Raw genomic sequence first — 19,918 nt, 5'->3', positions numbered from 1 at the left:
AGTAAGACAACATGCATGAAGAGGATGATGTGGACAAAACACTCATTTGCCTAATAATTCTGCACTCCCTGTAAATGCTAAAGTACAAAGGCCACCACTTATGGACACCGGTACTTAATCTAACTCACTTAATTTAATCCTTGAATAAAACACTATAAATGATACAGTTGAACATAAAGTAAGGAGCCTGTTTTGAAAATCCAAGGAGTAGAAATTATAGATGTTTGTATCAAAATGTAGGAAGTAAAATTAAAAAGTTATCAAAAAAAAAAATCCTTGCATAGCAATGTTGCTATTCAGACTAGCTAACATTAGCTACAGATGGACAGTGTTAGCTGAAAATATAGCACTCTACGCTCTCTTCCATACATGGTCACTTCATGATGAAAAAACATGTAACTTAAATAATGACAAACTCAAGTCTCAAAAGGTTTGGTGAAGTTCCATACAGAGTCTATACTATTAGGAAATTTACATAGACAGCCACAGATTTTGGTTATTACCATATTCTCGCAAGCAAATTGCATGTAAATGCCAATCCATTTAATCATGACCTGATAGAAGACTGTCCATCTTATTGCTGTTTTATCACCATCTTGATGCACCAAAATCACTTGGAAGACGGCAACTGACTGGAAGTAGTAGCAGGCATGGTTCCCATCACTGAACCATTTTCAACCAACGAGATCACAAGTTCATTCCAAACGTCCGCAGTTATTTTGGTGATCCAACCACTGTATGTATGACTGTAGCGTTAGCTATTGTTCTATAACAATATGTAGTAAAAAAGGCTGTTGATTATAGACACTTTAAAGCTGAACATTTCACTGTGCTATTGCGATGAGGGGCTGCTTCACAGACATAAAGATTTACCCTTTAAAAATAAGCTGAATAAACTATCAAAATATTTAGGCAGAAATGAGAGAGCAGGTTGAAAGTCTGTGTTGAAAGCAGGTTAAGTCTCCCAGCAGGACATCTTAAGTCAAAGCACAAAGTATGAACAAGATCAGAGCGAAATCTTAAACTGGAGTCTTCAGAGCGGAAAGCTGGAGCAAGATAGAAACATCCACTTCACATGGGAAGAAAAACTAGCTGATATAAGCGGCATGCAATTAGCTGGACTTAGAGGATGCTTTGTAAAAATTAAATAGTCCATTTCCCATTTCACCACGACGTAATTGACTTTCAGGGTGATTTATATTTGTTCGGCTAAAATCACTCCAAAAGAAACTGGATCCAAAGAAGCTCTCAGGAATCCAGGTGTTCATTTACATGTCCGTTTGCTACCTCGTGTCTGCATGTCAGATGATGGTTAAAAGGTGCACCGACAGTGGTGAATGCTTAAACTACACAGTCATTGCTCGATGCAGATCATAATAACACCTTGACCTCTGTCTAGCACTGCACTCTTCTTTCTTCAACTGTTCTAGTTTCCTCACTTCAGTTTCTTCACAGATTTTCCTTCAACACCCACCTGATTCATTTCTCTTTCTCAACTGCTTCTAACCTTTGACTCTTCCTACCACTCTTAATCCCTTTTTTGTTTCAAGGAAGGATCTTGACTGCATTATTCAATATTCATATTTCCATCTACATCATTCCTCCTCACTCAACTCTAACCTCAGAAAAGCTGCCTTTCTTTTGCTTGGTGAATTATTATCCCATCTTCTGTGAGACCTTGCCAATCTATTAATCTAACTTGCCATTTACTGTCTTTTCTCTCCAGCTCTGTTAAAGGTTGGCTGCCTCTCCTCTCACTCTATCTGTCAGTCAGTCTTTGTGTGCAAATCCCACATCTTTCTCCCCCAGACTGAATTATTCAATTTAGATGCCATTTGTTTCACAGTTGGCAATAGGGACTGTGTGCACTCTCCTCTGTATAAACTGTGGTTCTAATCGCCGGCTGAACCCACCCCCTTTAACTCTGAATATTCTTAAGCAATGCAGCCTCTTTTCTATTTCACATTCATTTTCTGTCCATTCCTCTGAATTAGCAGTATATATGTGTGAAGAATGTTTTAGGAGCTGTTGTCTCAGGGGACAAGTCTCACTTTCACACATGGAAATCAGTTTGTCGAGACGAGCGTTTCACTCAAAGGTGCCATCAAGATTCACTATTATGAGCAGGGAAGGGGTTGACATGTCTGCACCCTTGACCTTACTCCATTTAAATAGGTTGTTATTGAGGGAACACACCTTAAAAAGTTTTTATCAGGACAAACAGAAAGATCAGTTGACACAGGATTTTAAAAGAAATATAAGAGATTACACACAAAGTAAAACTTATTCTCTCTGCAGATATGAAAATCAACTACGGGACCAAAAGAGTAATATCATTTACACATAACACTTTAGCTGCTACATCATTGGATAATGTTGTGCAGATGTCCATTGTATTACAGGACAGGAACACAGGACCTGGGTTTTGGTGTGTCTGGCTTTGGGTCGTATTGATTGTTGGGCTTACCCTCCATGGTTCTGGCTTGTTCTGGCACATTCTGTGAATGTTGGATTGGATCAACACCAGAAATACAGTGATTGACTTCATAAGGAAGAGGAAGACTACATGACCCATGTCTAACCTGGAACAGGATGTTGGTGTATTGGAGGAATACAGGTAGCTGAGTATCCGCATCAACAATCCGGTCGTTAAGTCTGACGTCACTAGCCGTGTCTGGGCCTAAACTCCGCTGCAGGTCCACAAGCTAACTTTTTTTCCACTCGATAAAAGTTAACGTGAGTGTTCTCGGTGGTCAGGAACAAATGTAATCGCATGGCAGGATGCTGTAAAAGGACCAAACTTCAGCCAGGAGAACAACTGAAATAATCCATCCACAATACGAGGTTAGTCATTCATATACTGCTGCATGGGCTGGGCTGTAGTTACATCGTAAGGTTTTAAAAACTGAGCTTAAATAAATGATTAGCGGTAATAAAAGCCGAGGGAGGTCAACAGTGATCACTGACTGTTTTAGGAGCTTTTTGAGATTAAATAGAAGAAAATACAAAACTTAAACATGTTAACAACACAAAAGCCATATTAAACGCAGACTACTTTAGACCCGGAAGTCACGTCATCACTTAACGACCGGCTGAACTGGAAAACCAACACAGAGGCTATTTACAAGAAGGGGATGAGTAGGCTCTTTTTCTGAGATCCTTCAAAATGTACAGGAAAATGTTTTTCCATCAGTCGGTTGTGTTGAGTGTTGTGTTGAGTTTACTTTGCAGTGGTCTGCTAGAGGAGCAACACTGGAGCTGGTGACACCAGCATTGGATAAGCTGATCAGGAAGGCTGGCTCTGTGATTGGCTGCAAACTGGACACCTTTAAAGCTGTGTTGGAGAGAAGGTCACCAATCAAACTTTTATCCACCATGGATTATCCTGACCACCCTCAGCACAACTTACTCTAAGAGACTGATACAGCTCCACTGCCACAAGGACAGAAACAGGAAATCTTTCATACCAAATACTATCGCCCTCTATAATGCAATATATGTCTGTTATTGTTGGCATTCATTGTTTTAAATTACTATAATTGAAAAAAAAAATCCAAATATTGAATAAATAAATTCTGATGTATTTATCTGGTACCATTTCTGGTTGCATGCCTTCACCAGGTTTCAAACCCCGACCAACTGTTCTAGATACGGTAAAGTTGCTGTCCAGCTGCTATAATGACACAGAGCCTCTGATCATGGGAGCAGGAGAACAGGCCCTAAGCACCAGAGAGGCAGGGCCACAGTCAACAGGACCCAAGTTAAAGACTGCAAAGTTACCCCAGAGACAATCCAGCACATAGTAGCAGGATGTAAGATGTAAACTGGGACCGCATACACTGAGAGGAACAACCAAATGGCTGGGATAGTGTACAGGAACATCTGTGCCGCATATGGACTAGAAGTCCCCAGTTACCAACGGGAAAGACCACCAAAGGTGGTTGAGAATGACAGGGCTAAGGTCCTATGGGACTTCAAGTTCCAGACAGACAAGCAGCTGCTGGATAGTGGTGGTTGACAAGGAGCAGAAGACTGCAATTGTGATAAGTGTAGCAATCCCAGAAGGCACACAAGAAAATAGAGAGGTACCAAGGGCTGAAGGGACAATGGAAGCAGATATGGAAGGTAAATTCCAGAGTGGTAATAGGAGCCTTAGGAGCTGTAACCCCAAAACTCTAAGAATGGGTCCAGCTGATTCCAACATCAGTGGCCTCTGTCCAGAAGAGTGCAGTCCGAGGAATGAAGATGCACACATTCCTACTCTGATGCTGTGTCTGAAATCCGTTCCAACTGACAAGTAAGAGTACTTGGTGTAAACCCTGTTATTTTAATTTATTTATTTATTTTGGATGACCAAGAAATAAATATGGAGTGAAAGTAACAAAGTAATAATTTTTGTAGGAAATTAATAAAGCAAACAAACAAAAATTTGGCAATGCTGCTGTGATGAGTTTTATTATTCTAACATTTAACTTGTATAAATTCATATTGTTAATTATTGGACTGGAAAACGATGTAGAAAAACATTTTGGCTTCCAAAGTAGGATATGCCAGAAAAATGATTGAGAACCACTGCATGAGAGTTCCTGTATTGTTGTCTTCTGTGTAGAACAACAGGTCTTAAGTTAGTTTGGTCAGCTCATCATCAAGTTGTTGCATCTGTATCACAGCAAATGAGACGGTGAGATGGTACTATGCTTGTTTTTTTTTGTACCAACGTTCTGACCATTTGTGTGACCTACGGAGAGCCTACAGAGAGGGGTTTTCAACCCTCACTACATCCTATGCAGTCCTTTAGAAACCTAACAAGACGTAGCTCAGCTGTGTTGGTCGAATGCTGATTGGTTGGCAAGTGGGCGAGGAGAGGGAAGAGAGCTTCGTTTCTTCCATTCAGGAATTCGTAAGGAAGGGAAGAAGCATGATAAAACATCAAAGATCAACAAAACACAGCATGAATACTTTTGAAGTGGAAGGACGCAGCCTCGCCCACGGTTTCGCATTGGGTTAAGGATGTATTATTTCATCTTAAATTAGAGAAAATTAGGTTCGTTTTGAGAGGCTCTGTAAATACATTTAATAAAGTCTGGAAACCCTTTTTGATATTTTTTGACCAACCATCTACACAGGTTCAGGAGTGACCTTCATTTATTTATTTTTAATTATATTTGTTTGCTTATTTTTTCTTCCTTCTTATTCTGTATACCTTGGCTGGTGTTATTTTGCACTGATTGAAAGTTTTTCCTTTTAAACTTTTGATTACTTGACAGCGAAGAGGGGTGTTGTTTGTTAGGGTGGGTTTTTATTTTAATTTTTCTCCCCTCTTTTACTTTTATTTGACGCTTTGTATTTTTGTATTTCATTGTGAAAAATAATAAATATACCGTATTAAACACCAAAACACAGCATGAAAAGCACAGGCAGAGGCTGCGGCAGACACGTTTCAGTGTCAGCTTCAGTCAGTTTCAGTTCTGCTCTTTGTATAACTTTGCTCTTCTCTGGTACTTGCTGATCCACCAACAGCTTCATAAGGCAGACTGGCTCACGGACCAGTTGTACCACTAGCAAAAGACCTTTGTCAACATTAGGGGCAGGTAGAAGGGCAGTCATTATCTCCCTGCAGTCTGCCAATGCACTGGCAATGGAGAACCATTAGAGTTTCCTGATTTGGTATATATAAAATCTTAAATCATAGCTAGTAATTGCAACAACTAATTAGAAACAAATTTAAACTTTCATGCAACTGATTTTTCTAGAGGAAGTCAAACTATAACATTCAAATTGAAAAGTGTCAACATACCTTTCTAAACGAAAATGTCTGTGCTGATCCCTCCCTGATAAAACGTTCAACAGTTGACTTAATGCACCAGTAAAGCCTCAAAGATTCCCTGCTACAATGCTACATTTAAAATGTGAATGATAGGGGCTCTTTCTGGTGCCAGTAATGCACTCTACTAGCTTAGCCCTGACAAACATGTATCCTTTGGGCCCATCTAATCTCTGATGCCATGGTTTCCAACACCTCTACTCCAACTGCAAATGGAGGCAATCCGTTTCCCGGGCAACAAACTTCTCTCCTTGCTTCTGTCATGCAAATCCCTCTGAAGAAAGGGCAAAAAGTTAAGGAAGCCCATCCAGCCACTTTGCAAAGTGGTATGACAGAGACAGGATTCAGTGAAAGTGGGGAGACTCCTTTCTCAATAGAGCTGCAGGCTTGTCTCACTCCCATTTCATTCTCTCTCCACCAATGTTCCCATCTCTTGTGGAAATAGTGTGAAAATAGTCAAAGGACTTATTAACTCACACAGACACAATAGACACATAACCCCCCACTTTTTAAGGTAAATTTCGAATAAAAAATAAATAAATAAAATAAAATAACGATCCCCAAACGCATTGTTCTTTTATTTAAAAAAAAAAAAAAAAGACACACATACACAGAGGACCAAGGTAATAGCATTAAAAGCTGCGATAATACAGACAGGAAAAGGGAATGACTAGTCTGGTAAATTAAATCTACGAGAGCCTCTGTGTACCTTGAGACCCTCACAGGGGCATTTTCTCCTCGGTGGCCTTAGAGCACCCTTCCTCCTAATGGAAGGGAAGCAGAACAGATGGGACACAAATTGCACTTTCATACACCTCAAGGTTCAAGGCAATTTCCCCTCTGCGCCAGTGAAGTTCTCGGATTGCCTCTCCATCCTTTGAGCCTTTCACTCTTCAAAGGGGTTTGGGTTTGTTCAGTGCCCTGACTCATACACACACACACACACACACACACACACACACACACACACACACACACACACACACACACACACACACACACACACACACAGAGAGAGAGAGAGAGAGAGAAAAACTAAAAGCACTTCTCAAATTGGTCATCCTGTATGTTTTATCATCACAAAGTAATTTCTGTGAGTCATTTTAATGATGACATGATACCATCAAAAATGCTGCCTAAATAATTAGTTGAATTTTTTCTAAAAGAGCCCTTTGTTTGGTCTGGCAGGCATGTATTCAGGACACTCTGATGCCCTTTACAATGCAGGCTGTGTTCTAAATCACTTGCTCCTCAATGTATAGTGGACTCTGTGGTGGGTTTGTCATTTTTAAGTGCTGTCCAAATGTATAGTGAATATTGCTATACCCCATGTAGTGCACTCAAAATATCCTACAAAGCCTTGCAAAAGGCAGCGTAGAATCAGTTGTCATTACTCAAGCGCCGTATAACATCATGCACTGCACTAAAGGAAAAATGGCAGACAGGGAAAAAATGTATCACAGAATTGCACGGTGGAATTTATTTATTAAACCAAAGTTAATCTGTTGTGTTTAAATTATGCAATAGCAACAGCATAATTAACACTACAAAGAAAATGAACTGTGTACTGTCCAGAGGTGTTTTTCATTTTGCCAATAAGCTCAGTATAGCTCTCTATGACGAATCCCCTAAACAGACATTAAGGAGAAGTGAGTGAGTGTAAAACATTTTAACGGCGACCGTATTATTATTATTATTATAATTCTTTTTTGGTAATATATATTTTTATTAGAATATTGTTGCATTAGATGGCTATCCGTCTCTATTTCCTAATCTTACATCTATGAGAAGAAGAAATGCAGAGCAGATTTCCTCTCTTTCATTTGATGTTTGTGTAGTGTGCTGTTGAATGGCCCAGGTGCTAGCTGAGCTGCTGAGGAGGTAATAAAAGACCTCCAGCAGTATTGTTTACGGCACCATTAACAAACAAACATTAGGGCCCATTTGACTAAATACTGCTGACAGAGAATATGGTGATCAATCACCATGGCAACCATCCCCATTAATTAATATTGCACTTGGAGATTTAGGAATGATTGGATGGCGAGGACAGAGAGTGTGTGCAGATTTATTTATATTTTTTCTATAGGATGGGGAGGGTGGGTTGGAAGTCGTGGGTGGGGTTTCCACAGCAGCATCTTTCATTTCTGGCCTTTGTCCGATGCCTGCAGAAGTAGCCTTGCTCTGCATACCAACCAAGGGGTTAACTGTGTCCCCAAAGCAATTACAGCCAATTGTGGAGCTAGTTAGCAATTAGTGGATTAAATGTAATGAGTCTGCCGTTGCCATGGCGACTGAATCTTTTCAATGATACTTGTGGAAATGAAGAGCCCTTTAAAAAAAAAAAGACAGTGGTTTTAACAGATGTCGGCAGATAGGTGCAGTCCATTTAGTGCCTTCGTCACTTTAGTTTGTTATTGAATGTAATTAGTTGTTTTCATGTAAACCCGAAATGGAGAAAAAAAACATTGTAATTAACCTCTGGGATCAATGCAGCTAGTAAAGAAGACCAGGCAAAAGAGGAGCCCTCATCTGTGCATAAGAGCACCTGGTGTGGGTGGTTTGAAGCTCATTTTCAAAGCCCCTAAATGTTTCGCTGTGTATCTGATCTTTTTCTCTTTTTTTTATATCATATTTTCAAAATTAGCTGCAGTCACACAAACTTTGATGGATACATGGTGGGACCAGCACTAAAGATGGTTTGCATGATGAACAAGTTGTATGTACTAAGCTTGTATGTTGCTCACTCAGCTGTCAGCTATAGTTATTAGACTGTTCAGTCATATGCATATTGCACATATACAGTACCATCTGTGCTTTTGTCCCTTCAGGGCCAGAGCTGACATATTAAAGTGCAGAGACTCTTATTGAGTAGTATAATGGATTCCAAACTACAGCATTTCATATCCCATGTAATTTGATCGCTATTTAGTCCGGATATCTGATCCCCATTCCTCTGCCTTTATGAAACCGTCTGTGCAAACGGGGCCAGAATCCAAAAATGATTTATGATAGATTCATGAAGAGAGGCCAAGGGGAGAGAAACAGATTAGGTAAAAATCTGGAGAGATAAAGATGAGACGTCTGTCTGCTGCTGAGGGCAGCGAGACAAGCCCTGTCTGTATCAAGCTCAGGGAAATGTGCTCAGGGCCCTGACAGACAGCATCGAACCATCTCAGAGCTGACACAGACATCATCTTCCCTTTCTTTTCCTAGGGCAAGGGGAGAACTGTGACATTGCCAATTATAGAGTCCTTAGATGGCCGTCTTGTAGTGTTTCTGTGAATGTATAAAATCTGGTTGAAGGCTTTTGTCAGGTTTTCTTCTCAATAAACATGTCATCATGTTTCCAGCCAGCAAATGATGCAAGAGAACAGTGTATCATGCCTTGAAGTGTGTGCAGCTGAAGCACCTGTTAGCAGCTAGAAAGGAGAGGTCTGATCCTGTCAACTGAGCACATAAGGAGTGGACAGCATGATTTATCCAGTGTGCTGCACATCTGCTAATGCTATGAAGTGACTGGAATCCACAGCCACAACTCGGTGTACAGGTGGCATAAATATATCTCTGTTAAACCAGCAAAAAGCCACTGCCTGGTTTTCGTTCAGACACTCTCTGTCCAAGTCATATCGCCGTTACATCACCCAGAACAGAGTCGGGTGGACTTTGACATCTGATCACAATGAAAGTGTTGCTGTTTTCTCACTGGGTAAACCAGCATTTGTGTGACAAATCAACAGTAAAACCGACTTGATTCAGCCCACTTCTCCACTTTTCAGCTTCCATCTCTTTTTCATTTCTCCCCTCCTCACAGGTATGATGACTGTCAGCCATAATGCCGGTCAGCATGAGCCCGGCTGCAGCAGAGCAGAGTGCTGGAAGGCCTGTGCGATTACCCCTGGCCCCCTGCTGCGAGCACTGCAGCGGTGGAGGGACTGAGTGGGAGAGTGGTGAGCTTTTAATACCATGCACAATAGGGCACCTCAACCCCAGACAGGCACCATATTTACACTGAGCTAAGGCTCTCCCTGAGCCTTATGACAGAGCAGGCAGAATGATCACCCCTCGCCTTGCAGCCAGGGATCCATAATTCATGAGAAGAGGTGGATGGGGTGCAAACAGGGCATGCTTACAGAGGGGTGGGGGGTGCTGCCTGAGGAGTGTGTCCTGAGCCCTGTGTGTCTAAGTAATTAAATGGGATTAGGTATGCGCTGAACCCATTTTCAGAGAGATTGGCTGGCAATGCCATTATTATTGGAAAGGATCAGAGGGGCTTATAGGCATTGAGGAGAAAGGTAACTGAAGAGAGAGGTTTGAGGAGATTTATTAAAAGAAAAAAAAACCCTACTTTCTCAAATGTGGGTGGCAGGTTGGAAACAATCATCTTTTACGTCCCTTTTCCCTCTTTGAGGCAGAGAGAGGTGAGACAGATTCTGTCTTGCGGTTGAGCTTCCAGTGAAGATGTGGAAGGCACATAAACTCGTCAAAGAAACCAGGGCTAACTATGTCTCTGCACCTCTGCTCTGCCCAAAACATCCGTTTCTAATTTGTGTGACAATGCCAGCGTGGATGGCACCTGATTTGCAAGAGGGTGCCCGGAGCAGAACTCATTTGAATAAGCACACATTCGAGTTATCACGGATCAGGAAGAGGAGCTCAAAGACAGACAGGGCGCAATTTCTGTGCTCAGTAGCTCAACACCTCAACAAACTCAGTTAACAATAGGTCTCTGTGTGCACCTGGACTGTAAACCTAACAATAGAGCGGAAAAAAAGGTCCAAACACAATCCTGCATTGTAACCCAAATGTCTTATTCCTAATCTGAATGGATGGTAAATCCCGGCTAGTGTGCTCTACTGAGGAATGATTTCCTTTTGCCAGAAGAGCTGAAGCAACTTCTTGTTTGTGCCTCCCTTTTCCCTTACAGAGAGAACCTTTTGGCGACAGCAACCCTGGGAGAGATGCAGAAAGCACGTCCCCTGGGGAGAAAAGCTGCCTCAGGCTTCAGAAAGCCTATTTACAACAAGCTGTGCTTGTTACTTTCATCAAAATAGAGCACTGAGCTTTTCTCTTGCCTTGTTTTTTTGTGCTTTTGGCAGGAGGTTGTTATTGTAAAGCACTGACTCCATTGTGCTCAGCAGTGCGGTGAAAGTCTTGCTGTCCACAGCCATAGAGAAGACAAGACATGAGAGATGGCTAGATGGAAAGAAGGGAAGACACCCTTTTCCCTCAAGACACCAGACTGTTTTATAGACTTTGAAGGAGTGTCTGTGGGACGAGTAGAGAAACCTGCTATGTCACCGAATTTTCCCAACCTTTGATCCTCAGCTGTACTCCATCAAGATCAATTAGAGGATCGGTGGTCTCTGGCGGGCACGTTTGTCATAATCTATTGGGTATGGTGCATTCCACATATTGAAGGAGAGGACAGAAAATCAATAAACTGGATTGGGCTGCCAGGCCCAGGGGGAGGTCTCCTTACCCTGGCTTGCATGGCTCAGGCTCAACTCCCCTCCATCAAGCCTCTCCTTTTACTTCTGTTTGAGCCATTAAATTGAATTTCACCAAAAGGTCTCAACAAAAAAGAAAGATATATAGCATATGGCTTTTGTATTCCACAGACTCTCCATTTGCCCTGCAGGCAAATATGCAATCACATATAGTCAATGTTCAGGAAGGGCTGCTGTTTGCTTTTGATTTTATAAAAAGCAAACACCATCTGATTTATCACTCCAGTAGGCTTTACTCACTAGTAGAAGATATACCCTCGCTTTCTGTTTGTCATCGTCAAGCACTGACACATACTGCATGGAATGGATAAAACCATGAAATACTTTTAGATTGTGTTACACTTTAAATGTGTAGTGAGACAAAGGCATTGATCTGACAGATCTTTTAAACATGCACATTCTAGTTTGCTCTTATCAACCCTGAGCAGAGGGAACAGAAAGGAACTCTGGTGTGAATCAAGGTCAATGACTCCTTGACAACTGTTCCATCTGCGAGGTATTATCATTTCATTACCTGCCCACGTCAATAGCCACTGCTGTTTTCTTTTTGACTCCATTTCCATAGTAACTATTGACTCGTTGTTTTTAAGGAGCCAATCACTCTTGGACAATTGTCTCAAAAGCTCCAATTAATGGTGAAAAATCAGTCGCAGCTTACGGCTGGTTGAAAACGCTGCGTTTGCCTGTATGGGAGGATAAGGCTAAGGGCGACACATGCTGTCTATTGTTCCCGAGAGGTAATAATCATCGAAACAGTATGGCAATCTCCCACAAGGCAGAGATTTCCATATACATGACTGACTGCGTTGCTGATCTGGTTATTGTCACTGTCACCATCAGCCCCCGTGCACGCTCCCACTCCTAAATTTCACCACCTTTCCTCTCTCTTTCTTCAAGTATGTAGAACAAAAGAGAAAAGAAATATTACCCAAAGGAGGTGGTCCACCTACAAAATCTATAAAGTCCTCCATCAAAATCAGCTCCCTCGCTTTATGAGGACATTAATCTGCTGCTGCAGTGCTCTGCTCTTCAAAGCACCTTGACAGTGTGATTGTGCCCCCCCCCCCCCTTCCTCATGGATGCTGTTTCTTGTGTGCTTTGTTATACAAAATCTCAAAAGTTTATCAAACGGAGGTGAGGCTGTGAGAAAGAGACTGCACCTCAGAGAGAAATAAAGGATGGAGATGTAGAGAGGACAGAGATAGATGGAGAGAAAGAGAGGAGGGAGGAAAGAGCAGCACTTCTGAGTAACAGCCCTGCCAAAATAAATCCTCTACGGGAAAAACAAAACATCCTGTGAAATAAAACTCTAGCATCCCCATCCGAAAATGCTGCAACCTTCATCTATTACTCTCAAGTGTCAGATAAATGTCTGGAAGAGATGGAGAAGTTGTCCTTGCAGTTGTGCTTTCTCTGCCTAAACTCTGCATGTGCCTTCTCCCCGTCCCCCTCCACAAATATGAAACTCACGCAGCATACGCACGAACACACTCGGCTATGTACCACGGCTGGGTCGGTCAACCGAGAGCATCTACGGTGGACTTGATACTGATTTTATTGACTGTCTTTAGGCAGGGGAATGAGCGATGTCTGTCAAACTAGTGAACAAAAAGAGGAGACAAAGTTAAAAATCCATCATTCGGATGCTATTGTTTTCGCGTTGGTCATGATAAATGCGGCTTACAGATACTCCCCATCCGCTATTACAATCAAATTCATCTCTGGCTGTGCTCACTGGCCCCAGTGAAGTCTGCCAGAGAGATTATCTACAACACACAAGAAAAGCAGTGCTCTGTTCTTTAACAGCCTTTCAGTGTGCAGAGAGTTACCAGGAACATGTGCAGAGCTGAGCCAGTGGCACTGCTCTGTTTAGTAAATAAATTAAGTCAGTAAATGGGGATGGCAAGAGTGGGACCCCCGCTCTTGTTAATTATGGCCTTGGCTGCAGCTCTGGGACTCCTGAGCTAACAGATAGGGTCTGGGATACTAAGGTTTCCAGGTGGGATTGTCAAACTAGGCCCTCCTGTCTGCTGCTGTGGCAAATGCAGGATCTCAGACACAAATTATGTGCTGTCAATGGAGAGGAGGCAAATAAAATGCGCGCAGAATAATCTCCAGTAAGAAGGCTCCACTCCAGTCGTTTCATTTAACAGCCTGTCCTTTTTTTAAGATTCACTTAGTAATCACAGATGAGATGTGCACATCAAACAAGACGAGCGACTTTGGTCTACACAGCTGCCTTATAAAAAGCAAACAAGCTATAAATAAAAGAGAATTTTATAGAGGGGTGTCTGTCTGGCATGTGTAGTTGAAATAGGGAGAAGAGGAAAGGAAAGGAAAGGAATAGGGCATCTGTGAGACATCAGAGACCACAGTGCATGACATTACTTATTATGAATACAATGTGATGCTATTTAAATGTGATGGTAGGAACAGGTTGGCTCAGGGTGGGGCTGGTGTCACAGCTCGTAATGAGATCCTTTGATGTGTCAGATAAGGGGGAAGTGAATAAGGGAGAGGGCCCTGTGGGGAGGAGAGGCGAGAGGACACCCAGCCACCATCACCACCACCTCCTCCAAAAGAGAGGAAAAAGGAATAAAGATGAGAAAACTGTGGGTGGAGGCAGGAAGCAGTTACACATTAACCAGACAGGACATAAAGGGTTTTTAAATAACTAAGCCACGCCTCTTAGAGCTGCTATATACCTGACGAAACTTCTGCTGGAGTTAAAAATGGTGGATTGAGTGCTCAAAATTTTCTTACTGGGGACGTGTTTGACAAGACTGTTTAGTTATATGACTGATTGATTTTCAGTCTATGCTCATAAAATATTATTTATGAGCTTATGGTATAATCAGACATGATTTAGGCTGTGATTACACGCAGACGCATAGTCGGTAATGTTCTTTTTTCTTTCTTGTGCAACATCATAATTATTGGACAGTAGCACAAGTTCAGCAAATTGTCAGTGATTTTTTATTGATTTTATTTGATTGATCTTTTAAAATGATAATATCAATAAAGACACGTATACAGTATCAAACACTGTGCTGTTTTCTGGTAACTCAGCTCGTCAAAGCACAACACACACACTCACAAACACATTTTTTCCTGACCTTAAGAGCGTTAAACTCACTCCAGGTGTCCCGACGGGCTCAATCTGGGACGCTCTGCCATTAGCAGATTTCTCCACCCGCTGTCTCAGTGCAGCCTGCTTTATTTTTGTCAGAAATCAATCGGCCCATCATCAGCTTTACTATGTGCTTGTGTGCACCCACTGTGCGCATAAAACCCATGCGCTCAGACAGTCACATATACAAACAAACAGAAGCCTGGAAACAACACAGGGGCCCTGCTTGATGTTTTTGATGGCAAACAAAGTGCAAAGACAGAGAGGAATAATTTGACAGAGAAAGAGAATCTGACAGTGTGTATTTGGAGGCCTTGTACTTTTGACACCTGCAAGTGAAGCAGTGTTATTGAAGCTTACTTTGAAGGCAAGGGTGGAAGAATAATCAGGGCCTGCTTCTGAGTACACGGGGGAAGCTCGGCACAACATGCTTTTTATGATCGCAAACAAATTGGTATTATTATTAATGTCACCTCACATGAACTTACATATCACGAGGCAAAGGTGGCTTTTGTTTTGTTTTTGGTGCACATGCCTCTTTTATCTGAAACAAGTTTGTTGTCCCTAACTATTCTACTGGCTTCTTCTTTTTTGCAGGGGTATCTTGAGATAACCAAGACTCTTATTTTTTTTAACTATCTCTCCATCGGGGCAGGTTTGGGGTTATCGTGAAGCTGGATGCTCAGCAGAGTTGTAATCTACCAGCCTGCTGCTCAAACATCGCAATCAATTATCAGCTGTCTCAACAGAATCAGAGATGATCTCCACGCATTGTTCCATGCGGAAAGTCCAGCGCACACAAAAGAAAGGATAAAAATCTAATGAGCTGTTGCTTTGCACTGCGACAAATCTGCAAAGAAAGACTGTGAATAACACATAAGGTGAAATAACATGAAAGGACGTGAAAGGAAAGTCAAACCCTTACTTGAACGGTGTAGACAACAGTAGGTTATTTACAGTCAACGTCTGGGACGGCGACTTGCGTTTCACCTGGAGACCCATAAGCTCACAGAATCATCAAAGCAGCAACTGCCACAACCTGGCGTGTGTGGGCCCGTGTGTCACACCTCATTTCCCCCGAGTCTTCATGTCTGTTGACAAGCAAATGACTTGGGGGAAACATTCACATTTACACACCAGAGGTTACGTGCCTTACCTTTATTTCCCATCAGCAAAAGCCTGGAAATATGGAAATTTGACTCCTACATACTGGTAGTTAAAGTACTGTCAACACTGTTTTATAAAAGGTGTTGGTGATCACAATCATATATTATCACAATAATCACAAAAGAAATCCAGGTATTCCCTTTAATCAGATTATATTAACTGGCTTTCAAGGCTGTGTTTATAGTATATATCAGTTTAAATGAATAATAATAACCAAATATTACTGTAGTGAATTAGCAACTATGGTTATATGATGGCAGTGGAGGCATGTCCCATAATGAACTGTAGAAATTATAATAATACTTGAGCCAGCAGCTATGGATAGCTTATCGCCAGATTTGGAAACACAGTGAAATTATGAGGCTGGCTCCAAGGTCAAAGGTAAAAAGAATGTAGTTACAAGTAACACTAAAGCTGACAAAGCACTAAGTCTTATTTATTACGTACAAAAACTGAAATATATGACTATAAAAAAGCACACACACGAGGACAATCTTTCTTGGTTCTTTGTTGTTAAATTACTGTTTAAGTGAGGTTTTTTGTCGGGTTTAAACAATTTGTCCAAAAGTGTTTGTGATTTTTTTCACCTGAAGACACACCTTTTGTTTTCCACTGCATCTGGTCTTTATAGTTAGCAAATCTCCACTAGAGAATTTCATGAAACATATTTTCTAAAATATCAACATTACTGCTTTTTGTTTGATATTTTAAAAAAAATTGAGCTGGGGTATATCCAGAGGGGGGCATGGGGTGGCACTAGCCCTCCTGTAATACGATTGGCCCTCCTTGCTGCTCCCACACCAAAGGAATTGGACTGAAATACTGTCAATATTAGATTTACCCAAGTATTTTACTGAAGTCTAATGTACCTGCACATTATTTAAATATTACCATGTTATGCTACTTTCTGCTTTTGTTACACTATATTTTGGACATAATCTTTGTACTTTATATTCCATACAATTCAATTATTTATTATTTTGCTGATAAACTACATCATTATAGATTATGGTACCAAGCACCACCTAGACTGACAATCATCAAAAACTGCAACATTAAAGTTGCCACTTTAAAATGAAAGAGATTCTCGCTTGAATACATCAGCAATTATGATCCAATAATACATATATCATTCTGAAAAGTACACGTACTTTAGGTACTACTTATATATTTTGAAAATACAACTTAAGCTAAATAAGTAGGATATATAGGATATATGTATCATAATTTTAGATATTACATATATCATATAGAGCAGCACAGCGGCACTCCTAACAGCAAGAAGGTCCTGAGTTTGACTCCACCATATGTATGGAGTTTGTTTGTTCTCCTAGTGTTGGCGCAGGTTCTCTCCGGGTACTCCGGCTTTCTCCCACAGTCCAAATATATGCAGTTAGTGGAGTTACATTAATTGGTCACTTGAAATTGCCTATAGGTGTGAGTGGTTGACTGTGTTAGCCCTGTGACGGACTGGCAACCAGTCCAGGGTGTACTCTGACGCTTGCCATGTCAGCTGGGATGGGCTCCAGCCTATCCAGCTGTGACCCTGAAGTGGATAAGTGGAAGAAGATGGATGGATGGATTTTTTTTCCACTGTTTGTTTATTTTTTAAAGGTCTCCACAGAGATGTTGCCAAATGCTTATTTTTACAACTACAAAGTTCCTATCCAAAGCATTCTCGTGTTTTATCACTGGACTGCAAAAACCACAGAAACCTGCAGCAGAAGTCACTGGGTCATGGCAGGGGGCCTCTGCTTACAAGGTTGTTTTTGTACAAGTTTCACTTCCGGCCCTTCATCTTGACAGCAAGTCAGAGTCTCTAAATCTTTCCCTCAATAAAAACTCTCCTTTCAGGCCCAGGTTTTCACCCTGCCTGGCCTGACATCCCCCGCATGCTGCAGCTGTGACCTCAGAGCTCTTTATGCACCACAGTGGGAGGAGGTTACACAGTGGAGAGCATGGCATGGTCTCTGTAAAGTAGGCTATTTTTGTTCGTACACTCTTGATATTCCTCTGATGTTGCTGAGACCGATTAGGTTGAAATTATTGGACTTTTCCATATCACAGTTTTTGGGCTTGCATTTCCATTAAAAGCTTTTTGGGATGTCCAGAGAAACATTTTCCCGGTGTGTATAAAGAAAAAGTGGTTTACCATTCCCAAATTTGTACAGTGTACTATATATTTTTAAAGTTGCATGAATAGGGGGCACAAATTCAGGTGGACCCAACCTCAAAGCAATACATGTGCTTCTTTGTGACTACTAAATATGTTGCTAGTTTAGTTTAGTTATGATGAAAAAAAGGTTAACTCTGCACTATACATTTAATTTCTTCTTTCTAAAAGAGTCAATTACAAATTACACCGCTAATAGCATTCATCTGTTAAATTCATCTGATAAATGCTTTGCACCACATTTTTTAGCAACTGCTGTTGCTATCATGCTTTCAGAACACTTTTAGCAACCTACCACAGCTGACTGACAACTTACTTCATTATCAGTTTTATGATGAGATGGTTAACACACATCTTCACAGAAACCTCAATAATCTAATTAAAGTCCAGATCGCAGAAACCTGCCTGCTCGCGTTTTCATGAGTGTCCCTCGAGTTGATGACCTCTATTACTAGATTTACTGTGGTGAGGTGAAAATAAGCTCCTCCGATTTCCACTGATCACCAGAGGGCACAACATGCTCCTCTCTGCTGGGTGGGGTCATAACCCGTGAATTTGAAAGTTCTTGCACAGAAGGAAATCTGGCAATTTATCTAAAGGATCACTTAAAGGTTTTTGCATAGAGAACAAAGGGCTCTGTAAATCATTGCTAATCAGACACCGAGAAGAAAATTAAATCGGTGGGAGAATCAATTGTCTCCGATTGATCGGTGTAGAGGACAGCTGATTTGGCCCCAGAGAGTTGTGGAATTCCAGAGGCCATACACAGAGACACAGATCTGTTTCCACTTTGTAGTCACAGCTGTCAGAGCTCATTTCTTTCAAGGTGGATGACCGTTTCTGAAGGTAGCTCTGCTGGGTTTAACTAAAACAAAACCTTAGAGGGAAGAGTAATATGAACAGAAAGCAGTCTGATGGAATCTGACTGGATAGAGAGAAGATTAAGGCAAAATTGTCCTCAGTCTTTCTTTGCCTGTCTGTCTCCCTCCTTCTCCAGCTTTACTCTTGGAAGTAAACAGATCTTCAATCTACAGATGCGCAACAGATGGCTTCAAGTTTAATGATGGCTCATTTCCTGATTTTTGAGGTCACAGACACAGTGATTTACCAACATCGTGGAAATATTTTTCACCTTGAACAATTACATTGTGGTAGTAAAACTATTTGGAATGACAGTTTGGGCACACAGGGGGTCAGTATAATTACACAAATTAAACAAACTAATTCTGCCATCATACAAGCATCTATCTATGCAGCCAGCTACATAATATGGACAAAAAATGTTGGGTCACACCTAATCTTTGAATTCAGGAGTTTTCAGTCCCATTGTCACAGGTGTCTAAACTCAAGCCCCTAAACTCACAGGCTGCCTTTACAAACATTTGTTAAAGAATGGGTCATTCTACAGGGCTCACTGAGGTTGAGTGTGGTGTTGTAATAGGATCCCACCACCGCAACAAGACAGTTTGTGAAATTTTTCCCCTCCCAGATATTCCACAATCAGAGAGCAGGGTCGCCGAGTGTTGAGGCACAAAGTGCATACAAGTTGCCAACGGCAGCTTTAGATCTCCAAACCTCCTCTGGCATTAACAACAGCACAGAAACTGTGCACCGGGAGCTTCGTGGTATGCTTTTCCAGAGTTGAGCAGCTTCTTTAGGTATAATGTATTGGTGGCCCAGTACCTTTGTCCATGTGGTACATTTTGCATTGCAACTCTTTACTCTTTTTTTTATTTCTTTGTGCTCTGGACAGGAAAGTTTAGTCTGTTGCTCCATCCATCTGCCAAAGTACATCAACAGCTTTTAGAGGGCCTGCAATCAAATTTCATGGTTTCCAGAGGACGAGGCCTATGACTTGGGGGATTCCCTGCGTTTTCTTCTGAAATCACAAGTGGGGCATCAACACCAGAACAGAATTCATTCATTAATATTTTTTAAATACAAATACCAGCAAAAAACACTAAATTCCATCAACTTTAGCTGTACATTGCTATTTCAACCTTGTATTCACTATAATTCAATACACTAAGTCAGGGGTCGGCAACCTTTCTGATGACAAGTGCCGTCAGTGTGCCATATGATTGCATTAGCAATAAATTTAATAATGCTCTATA

The sequence above is a fragment of the Maylandia zebra genome, linkage group LG12 (assembly GCF_041146795.1).
Source record: "Maylandia zebra isolate NMK-2024a linkage group LG12, Mzebra_GT3a, whole genome shotgun sequence".
NCBI lineage: Eukaryota > Metazoa > Chordata > Actinopteri > Cichliformes > Cichlidae > Maylandia > Maylandia zebra.
The sequence above is the reverse complement of the archived record's forward strand: the minus strand, read 5'-3'. Positions refer to the sequence as shown.